Source organism: Vicugna pacos, chromosome 35 (assembly GCF_048564905.1).
Source record: "Vicugna pacos chromosome 35, VicPac4, whole genome shotgun sequence".
NCBI classification, from domain to species: Eukaryota; Metazoa; Chordata; class Mammalia; order Artiodactyla; family Camelidae; genus Vicugna; species Vicugna pacos.
In genome coordinates, this window is record NC_133021.1 from 19,773,722 (window position 1) to 19,799,181 (window position 25,460).

Sequence of the window (25,460 nt, forward strand, 5' to 3'; positions counted from 1 at the left end):
ATATCGTTATTTTCAATATGTCTATATCACATGTAAAGTGTGAGATTAGGTAGCTAACTCCAGGAAAATCACTGATAATTCACCTTCCATAGCTCTTGGCAGCAAGAGGAAAAATTATTTGTCAGTCAGCGGGCCTCCAGCGAAAAGCTAGTGTTCTAGTTTGCGCTAAACTTTCTGAATTTGGACTTTGTTGGTTGATTAAATGAACTGAATTTTATTCTTGAAAATTATTATTTGCTGATTTTCCAAGACTCCAGAAACTTTGTGCGGAGGACTGCAGAAGTAAGAAAAATGGAGTCCTTGGTTCAGGAGATTTACAGCTCATACAAAGATATGTTGGGACATAGAAGAGTATAGTGAACTGTGTTGGTGATTGAAAGGACAATTGCATAAACAATTTGAGTACAAAGAAGAATGGGTTAAGAGCTCTAAGGAAGGGAAAAATAAATCTGAGTCCTCAGAGGAGGAAGATACAGCATGTGGTTGGGAATATCATTTTATTCACAAGAGCCAAGATGATGATCCATCCAACAGATGAATGGAGAAAGAAGATGTGGTATACATACTTACACAATGGAAAAATATTTTGCCATGATAAAGAAGGAAATCTTGCCTTTTTCTACTACATGGATGAAACTTGAGGGTATTATGTTGAATGAAATATGTTAGAAAGACAAATACTGTACGATCTCACTTATATGTGAAATCTAAAAAAGCTGAAATCACAGAGAGAGTAGAATGGTGGTTACCATGGGTTGGGGGTGGGAGAAATGGGAGATGCTCGTGAAAGGATACAAACCTCGAGCTAGAAGATGAATAAATTCTGGGGGTCTAAAGTACAGCCTGGTGGTTATAGTTAATAGCACTGTATTATATGTGTGAATGTTAAGACAGTAAATCTTAAGTGTTCTCACCACAAAAGAAGAAACAACACTTATGTGATACAATAAAGGTATTAACTAATGCTATGGTGGTAAACATTTTGCAATATGTAAGTGTATCAGATCAACACATTATACACCTTATACTCTCACAATACGGTATGTCAGTTATATCTCAATAAAACTGAAACAAAATGAAGAAAAATTTAAAAATGCAAAAAAACCTTCACATGGTAATTTGGTATTTGAAGGTTGGAAAGGACTCCTAACACTCTCTTCTAAAGTAGAATCTGACAAAGTGGCTCATTCTCTGTTGTATTTCCCATGCCTAGTATAATACTGGCACATAAGTGCTCAGAAAATAGTTTTTGGTTGAATAAAATAAAATGGTTTTGAGGAATTCAGATTTCAGAAATTAATTTTTAGAAACCCTAGTATTTCTTATTACCTTCTAGCTATCTGAATTTCTGAAATAATATCTACAAGAAAGATAACATTATGCTTCTTTGAATTTTTACTAATACTTTGATTTTTGATCTTTCCTACTTAAAAATATCCACCTGTCTTCTTGTAAGTCAGGAAGCTTGAGTGCTCAGGTTCCTTTCTTTCTCTGCCATGGATATTGACAGAAAACTCCATCCTGGGGAACGAATAGTTGAGCTGAAACTTCAAATAGAATCTCATGAGTCATACACACGTCTGGTAACATGAGGGAGACAAGGAGAGATGTGCAAGTACAGAAGATAATGGGAAGGGAGTTGCTTAATTTTCTTCTCCTCATTGTAATCAGGAAATAGTCCCTTCCCCACTTCTATTTTTTTGAACAATGTATGTCACCAGCTAGAAGAAATTTAATGATGAGTCAATTTGAGGAAGCAGAAATTTGATTTCTAAATATTTAGTTCATTATTGTTATCAGAGATTCAACAGTGACATTTAAAAATTATTCTGTTCCTGTAACTTGGTTACTCTTTAAAATAAAAGGACGATATTGTGACGAGACGTACACGTACTTGGTAATTCATGTCAACCATGCACTTACTACAAACTCTCAAATGCTCCCCCACATAAATCACTTCTGAGACCTAAGAATCTAACTCATTAAAATTTACTTGAGGTTCCTGTAACCTTTTCTCAGGAAGCAACAGCAGGTATAAAATGTGCAGTTTTTTTTAATGTGTGCAAAGCTTTAATTCCAGTCTATAAAAGAAAACTTTTTTGTAAGTAGTTGAAAGCCTGGCAGAGGGTGGGAGGGAAAGTCATGGAGTTTTGGAAGTATGACGCAGTGGATTATGGCAAACTAGACATTTGTCACAGAACACTGATGGAGGAGATGCCAGGCTGAGTCTGATTTTCTCCATGTTTAGGCACCAATCTGGTTATAAATTAGGCTCCTTTGAAAATTGCCCTAACATTTTTGGCCACTAGGTCATTAGAATTCACTTATCCCAAGTGCAGCAATGATAATAGTGAGTCAGTTTGCATATGATGTAGCTGGTATTATACTATTTATTGCTAGTGATAATTTCATAAGCTGAGTGTCAAATATTGGGGGAGGAATCTCACATTATTCTGTTGCTTAATAACTACCAATGACTGCTTTTCAACTACCGAATAAAGTAAAAATCCCTAAGCATGACATGCAAAGCCCTCTGGGATCTCGTATTTTGCATAGATCTTATCTTGTTCTCCCCACCTCGATCCTACATCACTATTCAGATCCACCTCTTCCTCCTTTTTGCCACCACCGCCCCTTTTGGAGTCTCTGTTACTGCACTCATCACAGTACAGATTTATTCAGAAGTTAATCTCCTTGAGGGAAGGGGCCATGATCATTTTTGTAACAACGGTACCCAGTATATTGTTGCAGTGTCACAAATGTTTGTTGAATTAATAAATTCATGCTCAATCCTTTTTTTTAAAAAAATAAAGCATAGCTACTAAGTCATACACTTGACATATGTGATAGGCAGATTCTAATAATGATCCCAAAGGCCCTCACTTTTGTGTAATTCCCCCACTTCTGAGATACCACTCCCATAATTATATTATGTTGTATGGCAAAAGGGAGATGATCTGGGGAGGCATTATCTAATCTCACATGCTTTTTAGAAGCAGAGTTTTACCTGGCTGGTGGGAAAAAGGAAATGAGAGATTCCAAGCTTGAGGACATCTGATGCATCATTGCTAGTTTTGAAGAATGCTGGTGACCTCCAGGAGCTAACCGTGTTTCCCAGATGATGGTGAACAAGGAAATGGGACTCTCAGTCCTACAACTGCAAAGGAATTGGATTCTGCCAACAACCTGGATGAATTTGGAAGTGGATTCTTCTAAACCCTTCAGATAATGGACCTGTCTCCTGACATCTTGATTTCAGCCTTGTGAGACTCTAAGCAGAGAACCCCGTCACGTCATCCCAGACTTCTAACCCGCCCAAGGGGAGATAACAAATGGGTGTTGACAAAACCCAGTATGTTTTTCGTAATTTGCTTTGCAGCAACAGGACTAGTACAGCCCGTGAGCAACGTCACCAGACAAACTGGAAACAAATGTTCTACTCGGTTTTGGTTTATTTATTTATTTAATGGAAAATAGGCATCTCCACATCAGACTGATGCTTGTTAACGAGGCAAGAATGCTTAGTGCAAGACAGTGCGGTCATTTCAAATAAAATAACAAATTAGTGTTGGGTACACTCCACATTTCATGCACTGGGTGGGCTTCTGGCTGAAATTCAGTCGTGGACACGATACACATAGTCAGAATACCTTGATGTTCTAGCTCATGACATCAGAGACATAATTGCAGACAAATATTTTATGTCAAAGAAGTCAACACAGTAGCCTCAAGTCTGGATATTCAGGGGGTTTCTGTTGTAGTGAGTATATTTATTCTCTAATTACTGAAGTTCTGTTTGGTTCTGTGTCATATATGCCTGGCATTTAGACATTAAAAATTTTTTTGGATAATGTCTTCTCTTATTTTTAAGAAATGGATCCTAAATGCTTTTAATGCTTTAAAAAAAACTTCCACTTATGGCAATTAGACAATTGGAAATTTGAACACTGGATATTTAATAATATTAAGGAATGCTTTAGATACAATATTGCATTTTTTTAAAAAAAGTCATTCCTTTTAGAGATTCATACATAAATGCATATGAATGATATAAAGGATTTGCTTTCAAGTCATACTGGATGGAGGAAAGTGGATGGGAGTTTGGATGCGGTCATGGGTTGGCTGTGGGTTGATGGTTGCTGGGCTGGGTGATGGGTATATGGAGGTTATGCAAAAATGTTTTGTCTTTGATGTATCCAAAAGAATATTTGCTAATTTTTATATAGCATTTGTAATGCTTTAGTATTGGTATTTTCCAGGTAACTAGTCAGTTGTATGGCTAGGAATGAAAGCATTAAGGTTTGGACTTGGTGAAGTGACTTCATGTTAAGTAAGGCATGCTTTTCTTGAAGCCATGTATATATATGTATAGTACTCTAGCGGCCTGAAAACATTAACATAATATTATCAAAATGCTGAATTTATAGTCTCTTTAATCTCATGGAACTAGAGATAGTAGGCAACAGATGATGGTCGCTCATGATTGTGGTAAACCCTTCTAGTATTTATTATAGAGATTTAGAGTACACTGAAGCATGGCAGGTCCCGTGGTGGACACATAAAGTTAAAATAAAATATCTGGACATTTCACATAGGTAGCCAAGACCTCCTTCTAATACACATAGCGCTGAGGTAGGCTGGCCTCCAATACTATACTTCCACATCTTTAGGGTGTGCTCAGCATCAAAAGAAAATTAGGACCGGGAAGATCATATTACAAAGGTTTTTTTTTTTTAAGAATATGCATTATTTGTGGTTGGAATAAGTATTTTTAGTAGCTTTTTGTTGATGAGGACAGTGGTGAAATCTGTAGAGGACATGCCATAAGCGAGGTTTGTGTTTTGGGGAGTGGGGTAGGGAAGTTTTGGGACAAGTAGGACAGTGGCTGAGCTCTGTGGTCCTCTTGTGTTCTTCCCTGTACCACGTCAGCCGCTCCTTTATGAAATGGCTGAACTAATATTGAATTGATATGAACTAGAAGGCTGCCAAATTGTTGGCCTGCTAGGGGGTGCGCACACATGCACTGGCCCGTAAATTGTTACGAAAACAGTAAATACTCTACAGCATTTAGGAGCAATTCTAAAACATGAAGAACATTTAGGATTCAGAGAGTTAAGACCATGATAGGCCATAAAAATTAGTACAGGAGATGTTGAGACTGAGGTAGACATCAAGAGAAGTGGAGAAGTTACATTTTCCTGCAGGGGTAATTGTTCTGCGGGGAGATGCGTGGCAGAGTGGGGAATCAATGAAAGAGAAGCCCAGCTGGCACTGGGGCTTTGGATAAGGATGTGAGCAAATGAGACAAGACCAGCTGGTGGAGAGCCTGAATTCCTGCCAGAGAGAGGTTTTAGAGTTGATCTAATAGACAATAGGGAGCCATTCGCTTTTGTTAAGCAGGTGGTGCTAATTAATTGAGGATAATCAGGAGTCAGCTGTTCCGCAACAAGTTAGTAGCTGAAGAGTTTTAGTTTATTAAAGAAGATTTGCATCAGAGAAGTGTTTCCCCAACTGGTCTGAGAAGAATCCCTTGGGGGCACGTGTTAAAAGTGCAGGTTGGCAAGCCCTGTTTCTGGCACTGGTGTTTTAGTAGATCTGGGGTAAAAACAGTATTTTTAAAAGCTCACAGAGTGAGTCATTTGTGCATAACTCTCTTCTAGTAGTTAGAAAACCTATTTAATAACAGATTTAGTGTTTGCTCTGACTTTCAGTAGGATTAGGCAGTAAAGACAAGGTGGTAAGAGAGACCTTTGATGAGCTTCATTTAAACAATTTAACATTTTCTAATTAATGGCTATAAATGAATCCCCAACTTTTTGAGTCTTTTCTCTCACTAACAAGTTTCTGAATTGTGGTATATAGAACAAAAAGGAAAGCATCTGTTCAGCTTAAAAGAAGATACTATGAGATATTGCCAGTGTTACTAGATAGTTAATGAAACGTCCAGTCTTTGTTCTCAGTATTACACTTATTTCTGCAATCAGCCGAGAATAGTTCTACTTTCAACCAGCAGAGAGAGCTGTAACTCTTGATATAAATAGCAGTCTTTTTCTCCAGGCAGAAAAAACTCCACCAACCTATAGTATATTATTGAAATCTTATATCCCAGACTTGATAAATAATATCCTGGAAATGAAATGTGGTATTTCCGTCATAATTTATAACTCGGGTCTTGTACACACATAGTTTATGGTACTGTTTTTGCCTTGCCTCCCAGTACGAGCTCCCTTGCCAATGGAAATGGACTACTTTACCAGGATACTTTTGGCCCTTTCTTTCCCACCCGCATTCATGCAGGCTTTTTCCTTTTTCTGGAACAAAAGGTTATCGTTTGCCTAATTTGACTTGCTTGCTTGAGATCTAATTCAGAAACAATCTTTTAATGAATCCTTCTCTGATCTCCCACCTCTCAACTTGTATATCATGGCATCTCACAACCCCAAACATAAGTACTTAGATTGCAAAGATTTTTTTCTGATTCATATTCATAACCATAGAACACAGTGTCAACTCAGAGTGGCTGTTCAACAACTGAAACAGTCAAAATGTAATGCGGGGTTAAATTATTATAATATAAAGGATTACTATCTTTGAGCCCAAAAATGGTTTTGAAATTAACCTACATCAGTCTTGCACTAATGTGTTGACAGTGATTTTTTTTACTCATTCTAAAAAAGAAAATAGTTGTAAGAGAGAACTTTGTGCTAATTAGAAACTTAAGGATTTAAAAATAAAAATTGGAGGAAACATTTGAAAGATCTTTAAGTGTCTTAAAATAACTCTTCGAGTTATTAAGAGACATTATGTCGTTAAGAAAATTCTCTTGCAGAGTGATTATGGATCCCTTACAAGGAAAAGAATGCATTATTTTAAAAGATGCATTTTGTGGAATCAAGATGTAAGTTATACAAAGATGGTATCCATACTATTCATTGTTTAGAACAATGAGTTTATCCCTATACTTTGCCTTTGAAAAGGACAGGAAAAGTGTTGGATAGGTACTTTCCTGTTTGAATAGACAAACTGTGTGTACTAATTACCTACAGGACCGGTTACCTTAAACCAAACCTAGGGTAGTTTTCTATGATTTGTTTTTACCTTTTGACTCACTAACCTAGAAAAGATAGAGCAAACATTTATAATTTTTCTCTATCAAAATGTAAATACTTTACAGTTTTTAAAGTGTCCTTCAAATGGTTGAAAGTTATGTTGGGCAACCTTATAAGTTCCGTTCTACTCAGTGTGGGATCACATGAGTATGTGGAAAGATGAAATTATACTGTTGTAGCCAATTTAAAAGTGTACTAGTCTAAGACAACTGATTCACATGCACACACACTCGCACACACACACAAATGACACAAAGGTGAAATAATTTTAATCTCATTAGTAATAAAGAAATACAATTTGTAGTAACAATATGATACAATTCTTCACCTATTAGCTACAATTAAAAAGGTACTGCTCACTGTTGATCTACTCCCATCCCCACCCTACATTTTAACCCTCAGTCCTCTTGTGTGGATGACCTCATGGGGTTCATAACAGTCTGTACAAGTTGAAGCTGCTATAATAAGATACCATCAACTGGATGTCTTATAAACAACAGACATTTATTTCTTTGCTTTGGAGGCTGTGAGCCTGAGATCAGGGATCCTGCAGATTCTGTGTCTGGTGGGGTCCCTCTTCTTCATCAGCGACAGGATCTTCTCACTGGATCCTCAAATGGTGAACGAGGTGAGGGGGCTCTCTGGTATCTCTTTGTGGGTTCCACCTTTATGACCTAATCACCTCCCACAGGCCCCACCTCCAAATGCCATCACACTGGGGATTAGGTTTCAACTTATGACTTTTGTGGGGCAACATTCAGTCTCTAGTGCACTGGGGAGGGAGGAGCCTAGAGACCTGCTTTGCTTCCACTCTTGTGGCCTGGACAGAGACATTTCCTTCATCCTGTTTCCAGGTGACAACTGAGAAAGATTGGAGATTTCAAGATTAGGAACTACATGTCCATCTGTACTGCCCCCTTCAGTGGACTGGAAGGAAGCACAAAGAGCCTGTGGAAAAGAAATAAAGCTGGAAGTAGATTCAGCCTGATGCTTCTGACAGCTCTTACACTCCTAGATCCTTGGTTGGAGGGAGGCTATAATCGAAGATTTTCCTATAATTATAGTTTTCTCTGAGAATAAGCTCCACTCCATCCCTCACCAAGCATGTCTTATGCATACTGTCTCTTACAGATGTTCAAATTTGAAATATATTTTCACAAAAACTTTAAAATTACTAATCTTTCAACTTAAACAAAATTGGGGACAATGAATTCTAAAGTGAACAATTTTTTTTTCTGACACCCTGCTGTTTTACAAATGAATCTTCCAAATTGTATTTGGCAATTTTGTAGAACTTTTGGTATTCCATCCACTTTCAGCCTTCTTCCGATATATTTAATTAACTTTCTTACTGTATTCCAATAGAGTAATATATTTCTGCTTTATTTCTTATGGTTATTAAAATTTTAAGGTATCAGGTATCTGGTTCTTACCTGTTCAAAATGAATCCAGATGTTCACCTACCGAAAGGGTGCCAGTTTTTTTTTTTTCTATCATAGATTTAACTTTGGAGAATAAACTTGGGAACAATTCTGTAGGGACTATTGGTTGCAGATGGCTGAGTGATAATAAATCCTCAGGCTGAGATACAGTCCTTCTGGATTGCAACACTTGAACTGATTTTAATAATTTAAAATACTCTACTCTGCATCATCCAAGTAAACAAAAGGTATCTTTTGCTTAAGTATTTCTTAAAAAAAAAAAGATGTGTAATTAACTTAGGACTTCTTAATTGTTTTCTTACTCTTAATTTAATACTCTAACATCTTCTCCAAGAATGTTGCTCCTTTCTTCCAGGCCATAAAGTAGTTCAATTTCTTTCATATTAAAAAAAAAAAATCCCTCTTCCTGCAGAAAACGTTACTTGTATTCCTATGCTGAGTTTTTGTTAGGCTCTCTTACTCATCATCATATTTGCCACACTGTGTTGTAATTATTTGTTTACACATCTGAGCTCCTTAGAGTCAGGGACTGCTTCTTACCAATTTTTGTGTCTCTACAGATTAGCAGAGTGCCTGGTATATAATAGATGTTCAATAAAGAATGAAGGATAGTCCTTTAAGTCAGAGGTTTATATAAAGTCATGTATACTGTCCAGTGAAGGATAAAGGAAGGATTTAGTAAGATCTTTGTCTTAGTTAAAAATGTTTAAAACTATTTTATAAGCAAAAGGGAGGTTATACATTTCTGAATTACAGAAGAATTTAAACACAACTTCTAAATGCTATAGTAGTACATGAAATATTTTTTCTTATGTTGTTAATTTTATAAAATAGGGCCCCAATGAAAACCTGATGACACATTCAAATTGGGATAATTCATGGGGCAGAGGAGGATGCTTTGTAAAGGGATTGTAGAAAGGGGGTGGTCAGCATGTAGAGAAATTCTAAGAGATAGTGCAGTACTTTGGGGCTAATATAGCAGGGGTGTGGCCACCCCTAGGACCAAAGGGAAGAGTGGAGATAGGAGTATTGGAAGTTGGAAGGAGAAAATTATGTGCTTTGAGGAAAACTGTGACCTTTTCTTTAGGGACATGGCCTTCCTGAGGCAACCCAGCTGCACTCTCCTCTGTTGTTTTGATCTCCAACAGCCAGCCAGGAAGCAAGAAACCACAGTGCTGTGGTACTTACAGGCTGACCTCTCATGGCATCTTTGGAGAAGGATGGAGAGTGGATTTGGAGGGTGAATGGAAGACAAAAGTTGTGGTAATCCTGCTTATTATAATGAAGATACTTGCTCTGTGGAATAACCACACTGTTTAAAGAAAGCCATAAAATCAACAAATGCCCACTATACAGTGCTTGCTTTGTATCTGTTTTTATTTAAGTGCAATTAAAATAATCCTGAGCTTCAGGGACTGCACTGGGTGACAAGAAATGATGAGCCCATGAAAACCTCCCATTGTACAATATCAGCCGGAATTGGGTGAATTGAGTACAGGAGATTGCATTGCTTTTGACCTCAAGTCTGCCTTCATATAGAGTTCAGGGCCACATTTGCACTAATGGGATATTTTATCCCATAAGGGAATACACTTCTCAAAACACTAAAATGCTTTCCTCCTGCCTTGGTCTTAATAATGCAGAGATTTCTCCAACTGGGTTCACTGTGTATTGCATGCAACATAAAAATTCTTTCAAATACTGTACTATCTTAGTCTACCTCCTTCAGTTTAAATGTGAGCAATGCTTTAGTTCTGTGACAATTCTTTTTGTGCTCTGTATTGGACTTAAGTCTGTAACAATTTCCACATACCTGGCTAAAAAGAATATTGATGTCTAACTTTGAGAACAGAGCATTTTATACATGCTGATTTCAACAAATCACAGGTATAAAGCATATATGTGATACTTCTCTGAAGTTAGCATGCTGACATAGCAAATAAATGTCTTTAAAGTTACGTAAGCATAGAAGAGAAAACACAGTATAGTATTCTGACAAATATGCCAATGGTCCTCAAACAGGAAAAGCACTCAATTTAGGCAGTGGACTTTGGACTGAAACCAGTGGTCTAAAGGCACTAGGCCATTTGCAAAACTGGTAGACTCAAATTTGTATGTCATCGCAAACAGTATGTCCCATAATTACAAAAAGCATTCTATTTAAAGTTGGAAAAGTCTGAAGCCCTTTGGAAGTTAACCACATGTTAAATAAAACCTCATACAGTAAGAAGGGATTGTCAGTTTGGTTGGTTTTGTCACAGTTGGATAGGATGGAACTGACTAGTTCTCACCTAAAAGCAATCTCAACTAGGTAAGAATGTATTTTTGATTCAGCACATCACTATTTCTATAGGTTTTTAAAAAGCAAATACAATGTTTAATCTTTTAACTAAATAGTTATGAATACAAGTTAATATTTAAGAGGAGCCTTTGCAAAGGGAACGAGTTCTGAGTCAATTGATCTGATTGCATTTTAGAAAGGGGGCAGCATAGTATAACGGAACTCATCTAGAAAGAGGAGATCTAGGATCAAATTCTTAACATTTTTCCATGTAATTAGAGGTGGTGGTTAATAGCTTGGGCTCTGGGGACTGGCCACCTGTGTTTGAATCCTAGGTCAATCCCTTTCCTAGTCATGTGAACCCAGAAAAATTACTTAGCCTTTCTGTGCTTCAATTTTCTTATTTGTAAAATGAGGATCATAAATTCCTGCTAAATAGCATCATAATGGGCCTTAAAAGTTAATATGTATAAAATTCCTGGAATAGTGCTTATTGTATACTACATACTATTATGCAAGTATTAGCAATTATTATTAATGATTGATTTGAATTGAATACCATTTTATTCACTGACTTGAATTACTGTGCAGGTTACTTAATCTCAATACAGTGCAGTGTGATTAACATAAAATATGTGAATGAGTGCCTCTTCTCATTCTTAACATCTTTGTGACTATGTATTTATGCAACAAACATTTATTGAGTCTCCTCTCAATATTGGGCCTGTGACAAATACTGGGAAATACATCATAAGAAAGACTTATTTCCAGGTATCAGGAAGTTCAGAGTCAAGCAGGCTGTGCTCTTACGCTGTCATGTCACCTCGTGGTGGTGCTACAGTGGGGTCCCATTGTTGGGGGATGCCCCAGCTACTATCTTCTGGATGGTTCTAGCTCCAAAGTGTCTTGTAAGTCTTGTATGTCTCCAAATTGTCAAGGATGTCCTATCTTAAATATCATATCATATCACTTATATGTGGAATCTAAAAAATGATACAAATGAACTTATTTACAAAACAGAAACAGACTCACAGACATAGAAAACAAACTATGGATACCAAAGAGGAGAGGAAGGGGGAAGGATAAATTAAGAGTTTAGGATTAATGGACATACACTACTATGTATAAAATAGATAAACAAGGACCTATTGTAGCACACAGGGAGCTATATTCAATATCTTGTTATAACCTATAATGGAAAAGAATCTGAAAAAGAATGTATGTATATATGTGTATAACTGAATCACTTTACTGTACACCTGAAACTAACATAACATTGTGAATCAACTACATTTCAATTAAAAAAAAATGTCCTGTCTTATTCTTCAAGTCCTGGAGATCTCTTAAGGTTTGAAGTCTGAGGTCAATAATCCTGAATTGTATCCAGACAATAGCACAAGACATGGGGGTCCCTCTTAGACACGTCACCTAGAGCAGAGTGCGGGCAGTGGGCAACCCCACATCCCAGTCCTTCCTTCTCTATTCTTATTAGCAGCCTTTACGCCCATGACTGACCCACACCAAGACACTGTCAGGATGGTATCTTTAGTGCCAAGGAACAGGACTTGAAGGCAAAGCATCTCTGGACTTTTGCCTCACTTCTCATTTCTCTTAGGGTCTTTTTCCTGAGTCAGTTTATAAAGGGTGATTTTTATGAACAGAACTGCCATGTGTTTGATTGATTCACTCATTACTTAAATGCGTGTTTTCTAACATTAATATCTGGAGCTCCCTTGGGTCTGATTATATTGTGCGACAGTTCTGCCCATTTTCCTTCATGTGTTCATGCCTCTTTTGGTGCTTAGCAGTTGTTCAGTTCATGCAAGATATTGCAATCGCACAAATGTTAATGGAAGTAACTTGAGTTCTTGGGTGATGTTATCCTCATCAGCCTTCAGAGAGGGCCTTATGTGTGCTTTTGCCAGTCCCTTATGAGCCCTAGCAATCCTGGATCACCCCAGCCCAATTTCACAGACTGTGATGCTTGGAAGCTGGATTCTATTTCCTGGGAGGACATTAGCTTCTAGTTCACCCCACTTCAAGGGCTTTGGGTTTCAGCCTAAAGAAAGCCCCTCCTCCCCCATGTGACAATTCCATACTCGGTCTCCCTCCTCCTTGTCCTACTAGGTGGTCAAAAGTGTTTCTCAGCCTTTCAGCCTCTTGGCTACTCCCACTGGAATAAGTGTGTTACCTCTAGTGGAGAAGTGGCCTCAAAACCAAGAAGAAGGAGGAGGAGTAGCAGGAGGGAGGGAAGAAGACAGGGAAGAAGACAGAGGAGGAGGAAGGAGAAAGAGAAGAGAAAATGGAGGAGTGGAGGAAGGAAAGAAGAAAAGGGAAAGAGAAATGTTACAAGGCAAGTTTTTATCATTGAAGGAGTCTTAACCATTGGAAAAATGATAGTTCCAGGGTCAGGGCAACATTGCAGGGGGTCTTGAGTGACCAATAAATCTATGTCCCTTTTATTTTATATTATTACTTTTTAGTGGAGGAGGGTAATTAAGCTTATTTGTTTGTTTATTTAATGGAGGTCCCGGGCATTGAACCCATTAAATAAATAATCCTGGGGATTGAACCCAGGACCTTGTGCATGCTCGACTTGCTTTCTACCACTCAGCTATACCCTCCCCCACCCCCAGGTCTTTGGATTTATCTTGAAGTGTTCCTATTAAGGAACACTAAAAAAAAAACAAACCCAAAAACTCCAGCTAACTCACTGGCCAAATTGTACAAAAAGCATTTTTCCAACTTTCAGATGACTATATAATGAGTTAATTAGAGATTCCTTTGTAGACACTGTGACGCAGTAAAGTGAGCTGGTGTGAAGGGGATGGGAAGAAAGGAAGGAAGAGAATGAGAAAGGATGGAAGTTGGGAAATATTTTTGCTCAGATTTAGTCTTCTTTACTGTTGGGATATTTTTACTACTACTAGATAAAGAGAGGAGTTTGAAAGATGAGGAGATTAAGAGTTGCTCACTAAGTTGTAATTGTTTTTGTACTTTTCTCCTGGTAAAGAAAATTCTACAAATGAGAAAATTGGATGTTTACAGGTAAACGGTGGCACTTACAGGTTAAAGGTGAAGTTTCCTGTACCCTTATCTTTCAAAATTACTTTCCATTGTGACCACTGGTATCACTGTTGGATGAATTCAGGACTATTTCCTGTTTAACGTATTTTTGTTATTGTGGTAAAACATACCGAATGCAATATTTGTCATTTTAACCATTTGTAAGTGTATGGTGGCATTAAGTATATTTACAATATTCCTGTACAATACACCTGCACATACTGAGTTTGTTTTATTTCATATTTTTTTCATGTACAGAATTTTACATTTTTAATATTTGGTTAAACAAAATACATCTAGAGCAGAGTGTGGGCAGTGGGCAACCCCACATCACAATCCTTCCTTGTAAACAAAACTCAACACAAGACCAGTGAAAAAAGGGGAATAAAAGCAAGAAACACAGAAAAGCCTAGGGTTGCCCCTTACTGGGCATCAGGGTCAGGCCTGCCCCTCTTCCTCGAAGGAAGTGGGGCTTTTTGCCCTTGGGCATCAGCGTGAGTCCCTGTTCCTAAGCACCAGAATTGGATGTGAACAGAGAAACCAGCCCTGAAATGTTTAAGCATCTTTGCATATCCCATTGGCTCATGGACTCCAAGTGCATGGGGACTCCTTTGAAGTGCCATTTGCACAGGCCCTAGCAGATTGGTGGAGAGGAGTTTCCTCCTCCTCCCAGGAAATGGCTTACATCACTGACAGTGCCAATGGACCCAAGATCCTGCTTGTGACAATCAGCCAGGTTGGCCTTAACTTCTGGCTGGTGGTGGTTGGAATGTCCTTGTGCAGGGGCAAAGAGCTCCCTGTGGTGCCAAGCAGGTCTGGTGTAGAAAATGGTGCAGAAGAGACTGCGTCCAGTTGCTGAGAGGGTGTAATGCGGTAGCCGCTTGGTGGCCTGCTACTCAGCATGAAAATGGCCTTGTTGGATTGATACATGTGCAGAAAAGTGCTGGTGTAAACATGCACTCCAGTCACAGTGGGGAGAGAGCCTCAGCCTAATCCCGTTAAGCTTGCTCAGGTTTGACATGCAAGCCCCAGGCTGGCTCTGCTGCTGGAGAGAAGTCTGGCCAGTGGGGCAGCTTTCAGACCTGACAAGACCTTTGATCTTCAAGGCTGGACAGGCCATCCCTGCCTGCCCACCTGGCTTGAGGCAACCACAACCACTTTGGTGACAGGCAGTGTGGTATGACACTTACTTCCCCATCTCTTTTGTTTTCCAAAGTTATGGGGAGAAAAGTGGTCCACAACTATTTAAAGAGGTCGGGAGCAGGTCAAGTCTCAGTTGATCTGTAAAGGAGACTACAGAGATGACAAACCCAAGTCCTAAGCATACGCACATATCCACCCAACTTGAGGGCTCTGCTTCTTGTCACTAGTGACTCCATACCTAGGACTTCTGCCAACTCTAGCTGCTCCCAATCTCTGAAGACTTATCTTCATGATACTTTCCTTGCTCAGCGATCTCAAACTAGTGGAATTTGACGTCAAAGGCAGTCATATTTTCCCTGATTTTGCCAGAGTGGGTCAACTGGGAATATTGCCCTTTTGCCTATCTTGTCCCCCAGAGCCTCCTAAACCAGTGCGGTGCAGTGGCAGGGACAATGCTGGAGGGAGCCAGTGAGGTAGTCAGGCTGCCCGTGCCTGCCCCAGCCTGGCTTTGGCCACAACCTTTTAGATACCTCCTGTCACACTACAAAACTGCAGGCTTTAACCACCTGGAGTGGAATATTAGAGAACTTTTCATTATAAAATTCCAAGGATGGCCATAAACCACCCTTAAAAATGGGGTCGGGGGGCAGGAAGGGTTGGAGACAGCATGCTGTACTTCTGCTGTGGTTCTGGAGATGGTTTCCTGAGAGGCCTTTTTGCTCTGGGTCCTTCAGGCCAGCCACACGGGCTTTGCATGTACTGTGTCTACAGACCCACTGGTTGCCAGGAAAGGGGAAGTGGAGGCAGCATCTCCAGAGGAGTCAGAGCAGCAGTAAACTCCAGCAGAGCCTCTGTCAAGTCCTCACAGAAATGGGGAAAATAAGCTAGGACCCACCTTTCTTTCTTCTCCCTTAAATACGGCAAGGGTCTTCCATAGCTTGCCCTGAGCACGCAGAGCTCCTACTTTCCTTTCCCAGAAATGAGGATCGCTGGCTGGTTCTTATAACAAACAGTCCACACGTCTGTCCTATTGCACTGCCAAATCTGAGGGGAAAACCCCGATGAGATGTTTGGGGAAGTGGCAAGGGCAGAGCCACTGTATAGGCCACAGCACGTCACAGAGGATTTAGAGGGTGGAGGTGAGGAGGGAAGGTTGGGCAGAACTGCCTTACACGTCAGCCCTCCAACTCTAATGGGCCTCCACCTTTTCTGGTACCACCAGTAGGAGTTCGCAGTTCTTTCCTCGCAAATGATGTTTTCGCCTCCAATCCATTCTGGCATCTTCAGTTTGGGGTCAAGGTGTAGTAGGCCCCTCCCACCTCTCGAACACAGATCCAGTGCTGCCTTTTGAGTGGCAGCTTCAGTGGACCCCAGCACAGGCTGGAGGGCAGATTCACGATGAAGCCCATAACGTTACTGAGAGCAACGGCACCCACATCCCTGCGCTTGCCCCACCAAACAGCTTCATAGCCTTTGGTCTGAAGTGCTGCCATAATGACGTTCACATTGTAGTTCCCATTTCCCAGCATGCTCTTCTTGTGGGGGGTCACCATGGTGTTTGGAGACAACCTCTGGAGAAACTCTTGCAGCGTATCCTGGATGAAGTCATTGTTGTCCTGGAAGACTTATTGAGGGCATGTGGGGCACAAAGCTCCCTGTGCTGTTTCTCATGGTAGGTATGTGGGGGTGCTGCCTGGGGCAGCTCCACTGATTCAGATTTGGCCTTGTCTCCTTTCCATGACACGCAACTCATGTTTTCGTTTTAGATTCCAGAGGGCTAAAAACACCCCACCCTTCCCTCCTGAAGAGGAATGTATGCTTCTCAGTCTTTTCAGAATTCCTGAGGTCCACATTATTTTCTGGTGTCCATGATTTATGCTTTGTCACGGGAAGAAAAGGTTGGAATCAAAAGGAAAAATAATCCCCCCTTTTCTCTCTTCTCGATGGAAAGATAACTTTTGGATTAGTGTATTTCGCCACCACTGTCAAAGTGCGGAAGTTTTAAAAAATTGTATACAATCTAAGACCTTGTTTTCCTTTTCACCCTCCTCTTCCACCCCCTCCAAAAAAACCCCCCATGAATTTCTTGCTGTATTTTTCTCTCTGCAAATGTCAACCAGGCCTCAAAGCAGGAGGACCGAACGAAATCGGTCACATCGCTCTTTTTCTTCCATTTCTTTTGAACCACAACGCCACTGACCCAGGAGACAAGGCCTAGGTGGTGGATAAAATGCAAATTTACTGTATCTATTGAAATAATCATTTGACATTTTTCCTTTCTATTTTGTTAATATGTTGAATTACATTGATTGATTTTTTTTTAATGTTAAACCAAACTTGCTTTCCTGGGGAAAGGGAAATTCACTTAGTCATGGTGTACTTCTTAAAGTATATACATTACTGTGTTTGATCCAGTTAGCTATGATACATTACTTTTTGATATACTGCTGGTTTGATATATCTTGTTGATTTTTGTATCTTTGATTATAAGGGATATTTGTAGTTACATTTTCTGAATGTTTCTGTTAATTTTTCTTTTGCGTCTTTAAAATTATGCTGGCTTTGTGAAATGAGCTGAGCTTTTTGCCTCTCCTATTTCCTGAAAAATTCCTATGTAGGACTTCTTATTATTTCTTCCTCAAATGTATGAAAGAATTCAGCATTGAAGACATCATGGGCTAGAGGTTTTTTTTGTGTCTGAGAAAGTTTATGATGACATAAACTTTTTTTCGCAGATATAGACTGTTTAATTTTTAGAATTCTTCTGTGTCAGTTTTGATACATCATATTTTGGAAGGCATTATTCCATGTCAGTTTTGAGGTTATTTGAGAAAACATAACCAATAACATTCCTGTTTTTTTTCCCTTTATCTGTAAATTCCTTTAAATATTTATATAATTTGTGGTATGTTTTCCCTTTTAATTTCTGATGTTGGTAATTTATGCTTTCTCTTTTTTCCTTAATCAAACATGCTGGAGGTTTATTAATTTTATTAATCTTCTCAAAGAACTTTATTTTCACTTTGTCGATTTTCTCTATTATTAGTCTATTTCTTGCTCAGTTGATCTTTATTCCTACACTTACGTCTTCTTTCTTATGTTTAATTTGCTCTTCTTTTCATCTTAGCCTTTCGGTGAAGACAGCTGCTCAATTTTATCTCTTGTCCTGCAAATCCTAAAGTATTTCCTGACTTCTGCTTTATTTGCTGATTTCTGTTTTAGATTGATAGTTTTCTTTCTTTTAGCTTTTTGATTATACTAATCCATTGTCTCCTTGCTTCTATTCTTCATGATGAGAAGTTAATCATTATTTTTATTGCTATTTTGCTCCTTTTCCCCCCTAGAATATAGAAGTTGAGATAACTGATTTAAAATATTTCTTCTTTTCTAACATATTGAATCTCAAAACCTTTACTGGGTTGATTATCATTCGATTTGAATTATTTTCTAATTTTTTTACAGTTTGTTTTGTGACCCATGTGTTATTTAGAAATTATTGTTTACTTCCCAAATATTTGTGCTTTTTGGAATATATTTTCACTTTTTCCTCTTAATTTTGAAGGACATTTTTTTGCTGATTATGTAGTTGTATAATAGAGCTTGGTAAATGATGGCTCCATGGGCCGAATCTGGTTGATGGATTGTTTTGCTATGACTCCTGATCTAAGAATGGTTTTAATAATTTTAAATGTAAAAGATAAGGAAGTGATGTATCAAGCAATGTTATAAGTGCCTCCTATGCAAGATCTCAGGCAGCCCTTACAGTAAAGCTAGAAGACATGTGCTGTTTTTATACTGGAAACATGGAGTTCACTCTTGGCTTCTCATACTCTTTATCAAGTCAAGCAAATTTATTTCTATTCTGAATGGATGATGAATTATCTCAAAAACTTGAGGTATCCATTTAGGTGATTATATTAATATAGTAAATTATATTGAAGTCTTTTTGTATTTCTGGAGCACACTCTATTTTATCTTGATATGTTTATTGCTTAATTTTGCCTTTATACATTTGCATATTTTACATAGGTGTGTGGTGTTTTTAACCTACCCACTTTTGATCAAAATTATACTGACATCAATGAATAAGTTGGATGGTGACCCTTTTAATAATATTTTCATCATCTGTGTATAGTGTTTTAAGATTTCATAAACATTTTTCTTCTACATTGCCTCATCAATCTCCAGATGATACACACGTTTAATACATTAACTGTCTTAGTCCACTTACCTACTATAATGAAGTACCAGAGATTGGTATTCTGGAAGCCAGGAAGTCCAAGATCAAGTCCATGCCAGCACTGTCATGTTTTGTTGAGGGACCTCTTCTGGGTTCAGACTTACCGTTGTATCATCACGTGCTGGAAGGTCTTGGGGAGCTCTGTGGGGTCTTTTTTATAAGAGCACTAATCTCATTCATGAAAGCTCCATGCTCTTGACTTAATCACCTCCCCAAAGTCCTACCTCCTAATACCATCACCTTTAGGATTTAGGATTTCAACATGTGAATGTTGGGGGGACACAAACATTCAGATTACAGAATTAACAGATTATTAACAGATTACCTTGTGCTTCTTAAGAAAAGCATTAATATTAAGATTCTGGCTTCCTGATCTATCTCTATGTAGCTTTAGGATGTACTTTGGCCCACTCATGCATTTTCTGCTGGGCAGATGCCACTACAGTATATACCCTTTGAAGACAGGTACCATGTTCCTTTTGTACTTTGTATTCTCAGTTTCTTACATAGTGTGTGGCAAGTAATTGAAACTTACTAAAAATTTGTTGAATACGTGAAGTTACTTGTGGCTTGGGGGAAAGGATAGATTTTACTTCTCACTATTGACTACTGCTTACTTTAAGTGTTTTCATACCTCTTTTTATAATCTTCCCTCTCAGTGACAACTAAACCTAGAAGAGAAGCAGGATTCTGGTTGTAAGAAAATGTAGCCGGGGGAAAACATGGTCACGCAACAGTGCTTTTCTGCTGCATCGGCAGGACCTGAGATGCTTATTCTCCATGTTTCGATTAGAGTAAGAGATGGAGAATAAGCCGTTAGACATGCCGCCTAGTTGGCTTCTTTGGGTGGCCATTACTAGTTAAGGCAAGTTTTTCAATGTCAAGTCATAAAATGATAAGCATATGGTCTTATTATTAGTTTCCTCTGGAATCCAGTCTTTTAATATATGACAAAAATCTGTTACTGGTATTTTTTGAGCCAAAGAGTGTCTGTAGTCTATAAATTTAAATCTGATCTTGACTGTAATATATGCCTCCTGTAGGTAGAAAAGATGTTCCTATTCACACTGGTACAGTTCCTTTGGATTATGATTTTCAGTGTCATTTTTTAAAATAAAATATTTTAATTTTCTTTCATCTGAGCACGGCAAGCTTTATTTTTAGAACTAAAGATTTAATTCCAACAGGATATGTTTAGAACTCTCATGTACTGGCTTTCTGAAAACACTGAGTTTCATCTTATTATGAAAAGTGTAAACAGGTTACAGCTCAGAAACAGGTGTTAGAACACTCAGCTCTTTTAACTTCACAGGGATGTCTTCCAGCAGCGCACAGCAGACTGTTCACATGTGATTCCAAATAACACTGAATTTAAATCTCACATCTTTCTATCATTTTTCCCCCTCTTTTTCTGTTAGCTGGCAGTACACAATGTAAACTTCATTCATATATAAAATAAAAAAGCATCTCCTTCTCTATGTTGGCAATTATTTCCACAGGAAACCACATGTTCAACTAAACAAAGGAAATCTTCAAAGGAAAATTTTCACAGATAATTGTGATTTAGTACAAGCAAGCCCCACCCTTTTTTTTACACGTAACAATGCTTACTGAGCATCTACTATGTGCATCTACTACTACACCATGCATTCTTCAAAGGCTATGAGTACAATTGTAAATATGACAGGAAAGACCCCACATCTCATGGAACTTTCATTTTGAGGGAAGGAGATGAGCAAGCAAGCAACCAAAGAATCATCCAACCAACCAACCAACCAACCAAGTCTTTCTAGTTAATGACAACTGTCATGAAGAAGATAACATAACATGTGCTGGACAGTGATCTGGGAATGAGACCATGGGAGGGTGTAGGGTAATCGGAGTGAGGACACTTGTTTTAAACCCTTGTTATTCTAAAGCATTTAAAAGCAATTTTTTGATGTTAATAACATTCCACACTTAAAAAGATGAATTTGAATTTTTAAAAACTAAGGGCATTTTACCACATAAACAAAATAAAATAACATTATCATATTTAATAAAATTTATAATAATTACTTAGTGTTATCTAATAGCAAATCCTTATTTAAACTTATCCTAGTATTCCCTAAATGTCCTTCATAGTTGGCTTGTATGAAAGTTACTGAAATCCAGGGCCATATGTTGAATCTTGTAAGTCTCTTCTGATGAAAAACAATTTCATGACACAGGACACTAACTTTGTCTTGTGGAATATTCTACCTCTTTGTTCCTGCCTCGTTTCCTTCTCGTGGTGTCACTTAATTTTATAGTGTAATATTCTGTATTTCCTGTAATCTAGAGTTTAGTTCCAAATTCTTGATAGATTGAGTTAAGCTTTTTAGGTAGAATGCATCATAAGTGATGTTGCGTATTTCATAATGCAATATAACTGAAAACACATGATACTTGGTTGTCCTCTCATCATTGACACACATTTGGCCACCAAATTAGGGAGAGGACAACCTCATCTGTTCACTGCTCGTTAAAATTTCCCTTTACAATCACAAAATAATCTGTATGGTGTCCTATGGCAGCATACACACATCCATTTCTCAATCAACCATTTGTGTAATGGCTTTAAAATCAATTTGTGATCCTTGTCTGAATACACAATTTTATCGGCCATTGGAAAATGATGACTCTTTTCTAATGTTACCCTTCCTTTTGTGATTAATACGTGGTCGCCTTATGTAAAGTAGTGCTTTTCCTCATGAACTGAGGACATGTGGTTACTTCAAAATACAGTCCCTATTGAAAAGAAAAAGACCACGTATTTAATTATTCTTTTTGAGCTCTAATTTTCAAAGAAAAAGATGATTTAATAGTTAATGTAAAAAGCAACAATGAGTTTTTTTTAATGTTTTTTTTCCTTTTGGGAGGTATTATTATAGATTCATGGACTTTTTTTTTATTGATTAAATATTTTGTCAAATTTTCCACAATCATACCATCTTATTCTTTTCAATGATCATAACTGTAACAGTTTTGGCGAGTGAAATTCTCTTAAAGCTGGTTTTCAAGTACTTTTAACATGGCTTTATTGTGGCATTGGTTAGGAAAAATTTTTCATGAAGAGGATAAAAAAAAAAATCCCATCGGTGGTCGGCGGGCGGGGCGCGGGCGGCGGTGCCCGGAGGCCGCGGCGGGGGGGGGGCGGCGGCGGCTCCCCCACTTTCCGCATCCCCGGGCGGCGGCGGCGGCGGCGCGGCCGGGCCAGCGAAGCGCAGCTGGCTGCTCCAGAATGAATCGCAGCTCCGGAGAAGGGGAGGCAGAAATCTCGCTGGCTCTGCCATGCATGGCCTGTGAGCCGCGGATGGGCCCCGGCGGGGCGGCCGGCCCCTTGCCCACCTCCTCCCCGGGCTGGAGCGCCCTGCCTGTGGGGAGCCCTCCTGGCTGGGGACGAGGTGAAGCTTCTGCTCTGCTTTCAGAGCTCCGCCACGGCCAGGTCCTCGCAGGTTCTTCGGATCGACAATACCTGTGAAGCCGTCTCCTTCGACCTGGGAGCCGCGGAAGAGCAACTGCAGACCTGGGGCGTTCAGGGCCCGGCTGAGCAGTACCGGAGCCTGGCCGAGAGCGCCCTCTTGGAGCCCCGTGTGAGAAGATACATCATCTGCAGCTCGCGGCCCACGCAGCTGGCCTTTGCTGTGGGGTTCTATGTGGTCGTGTGGGCCAACATCGACTCCACCAGCCAGATGTTTGCCCTGGGGAACCACTGGGTGGGCGTGCTGCTCGTGACCCTGGCCGCGGTCAGCCTGAGCCTGACCCTGACCCTCATGATAACCTTCCAGAGACACCAGAGGAAGGCCAACACCGACACGGACCTAAGGCTGGCGGCTGCCCACGGAGCCCTCCTGAGACTCCGGGCGCTGCTGGGGGTGACGGGCACAGTGGAAGGCTGCCAGAGCGTGATCCAGCTCTGGTTTGTCTACTTTGACCTGGAGACCTGTGTGCAGTTTTTGTCTGATCACATTTGAGAAATGAAGACGAGCCAAGAGTCCTTGCTGAGAAGTCGACTGAGCCAGCTGTGTGTTGTCATGGAGACAGGGGTGAGCCCGGCGGCTGCCGAGGGGTCGGAGAACCTGCTGGAGGAAGCGCCTCTCCTGCCCAGCCGTCCTCGTCCCACAGAGAGACCACTCATGCAGACTGAGCTTTGCCAGCTCGTCCCTGAGGCCGAGCCCGAGTATTTAGGTTACCCACCTTGGAAAGGAGGAAATTGAGGCAGCAAGGAGCCCCACAAAGTTTGAGAGCTGGAGTTCCAGACCAGGCCAGGCATCTTCCAAGAGCCGGATTCTCCCTAGTGTGCATCACTGCTCGTCCAGGGTGTGGGGACCGGTTGGCTTTCTCCTTAGCATTGGGTACATCTCTGCAGCCTTCACTCTGCCTCCCTGCCTCCTTCAGGAGATGGCCCAGCAGCTGCTGGCAGTGTTTGGCGGCTACTACATCCGACTCCTGGTGACCTCCCAGCTCCCCAAGCACTGGGGACACGACACACAGACTCTCCAAGGATCCCATGCCCCTGCCAGCTCATAGAAGCCCACATCCTGGGCACAGGGTGCTGCCCGTTCCTGACTAGGTGACCTAGGGATGGAGGTACTCATCTTCCTCCAGGACTGAAGGTGAGAAGTCAGGGAGGCCTCAGGAGCCCACGGTGGCTGATGGGAAGCCCTAGGTGGGGAGAGAAGCAAGGACCCACTCTGAAGGGTGTCAGTCATGTCAGCAATGGGGATGTGGTGCTCACTCCAGGACCCTGCACAAAAATGGCTGTCGACATCCCATGCTGCCTTCCAGCCTTTTCAGAAACTGATGTCCCACTTGAAGCTACTTTCTGTGCAGCTGAGAACTGTAGGCATGGATGGAAGGGCCACGTGCCCATCCCTTTCATTGTCTGGAGAGCCCAGGAAATGTGAAAATTAATGGACTGGACCAAATGCATCCAAAGCTTGGTCTCAGGTGATGCTCCCATCCCCACCCCCTTCACGTCAGACGAGGGGAAGCTGAGGCTCAGCGAGGACACTGCTCTTCGTGGCATTGCCTTGGGCCCCTTAAGTTATGAAATGCCTCTTCCCAAACTGAAGAAAAGAAGCAAATTCTCAGAACCTTCTCCATTTTTGAGTGTTTCTTCCCCTATATGTTATGAAAAACAATGGCACCTGGACTGGTCTGCTAGCATGCAGGCCTTCAGGAGACAGAAGAAAGAAAGAAAGAAACCAGCACATACGTGCTAATAGGAGTATTTGGAAAGACCGATCCTGTCTGATTGGAGGACTTATTTTGCATGCATGCTTTTGGGTGTGCTTTCATACAGTGGGCGTGGAACAGTTGTCCCGTTTCCTAACACTAACGTGGCCCTGGAATGAAGCACAGTTTATCGTTTGTGGAATTCCATGCAGAGCTCAGAGGCTTTCAGGTTCTCTGCTTCTGACAAGTTCGAAGATTCAATGTTCTTCTCAGCCCAAAGATAAAAGCCCTAGCCTGGCATTTAAAGGCTCCCCAGTGCCTAAGACCTGGCCTTCATCTGCAATTTTGACTTCATCTCCCACAAAAATCTTTCATATGTTGAAACTCCTTCCTGGACTGACATACATATTCCTTTGCATCTATTGGACTCCTATGCATGCTTTAAAAATTTTTGGTATAAAATATATAAGTTTCAGGTATACAACATAGTGATTCACAATTTTTATATATTATACTCTATTTATAGTTATTATAAAGTATTGGCTGTATTCCCTGTGTTGTACAATATATCTTTGTACCTTAAAAAAATCCCATCACTAAAATAAAAAAGTTTGAGGTTCCAAGATGGTGGAGTAGAGATACTCACAGCTACCCTCTCCCACAAGTACACCAAGAATTACATCCACATACCTACTGAATCACACAGAACACCTACTGAACTCTTGCAGTGTCTCTCACTTCAAAATACAGGAGGATACTCACAAAATCTGGTAAGAGAAAAAAAGAAAAAAGAAAAAAGAAAAAGAAAATCAATGCAGGGACCGGTCCTGTGGGGGGGGGGGAGCGGCAAAGGAAGAAAGGCAGTCCCACACTGATATGCCCTTTCTCCAGCTGGAAGGACAGCAAGAACAGAAGTGGAGCTTCCAAGGCTCAGAGGAGAAAGTGGCAGCTGCTTGGCAGACAGAACTAAGAAACTGGCA

General features: G+C 40.1%; 1 long non-coding RNA gene and 2 pseudogenes across 1 annotated transcript; 2 read left to right on the forward strand and 1 right to left on the reverse strand.

The window, feature by feature from the left end:
- Positions 1–7,638: 7,638 nt before the first annotated feature.
- Positions 7,639–8,091, forward strand: LOC140691384 (uncharacterized). Its single transcript, XR_012067018.1, has 2 exons — positions 7,639–7,737; positions 7,964–8,091. It is a non-coding gene; the product is annotated as an uncharacterized lncRNA (long non-coding RNA).
- Positions 8,092–16,209: 8,118 nt separating this feature from the next.
- Positions 16,210–16,794, reverse strand: LOC102527275 (josephin-1 pseudogene; annotated as a pseudogene).
- Positions 16,795–22,597: 5,803 nt separating this feature from the next.
- On the forward strand, positions 22,598–23,879 carry LOC102527535 (transmembrane protein 268-like; annotated as a pseudogene).
- The last annotated feature ends 1,581 nt before the right edge of the window (positions 23,880–25,460 follow it).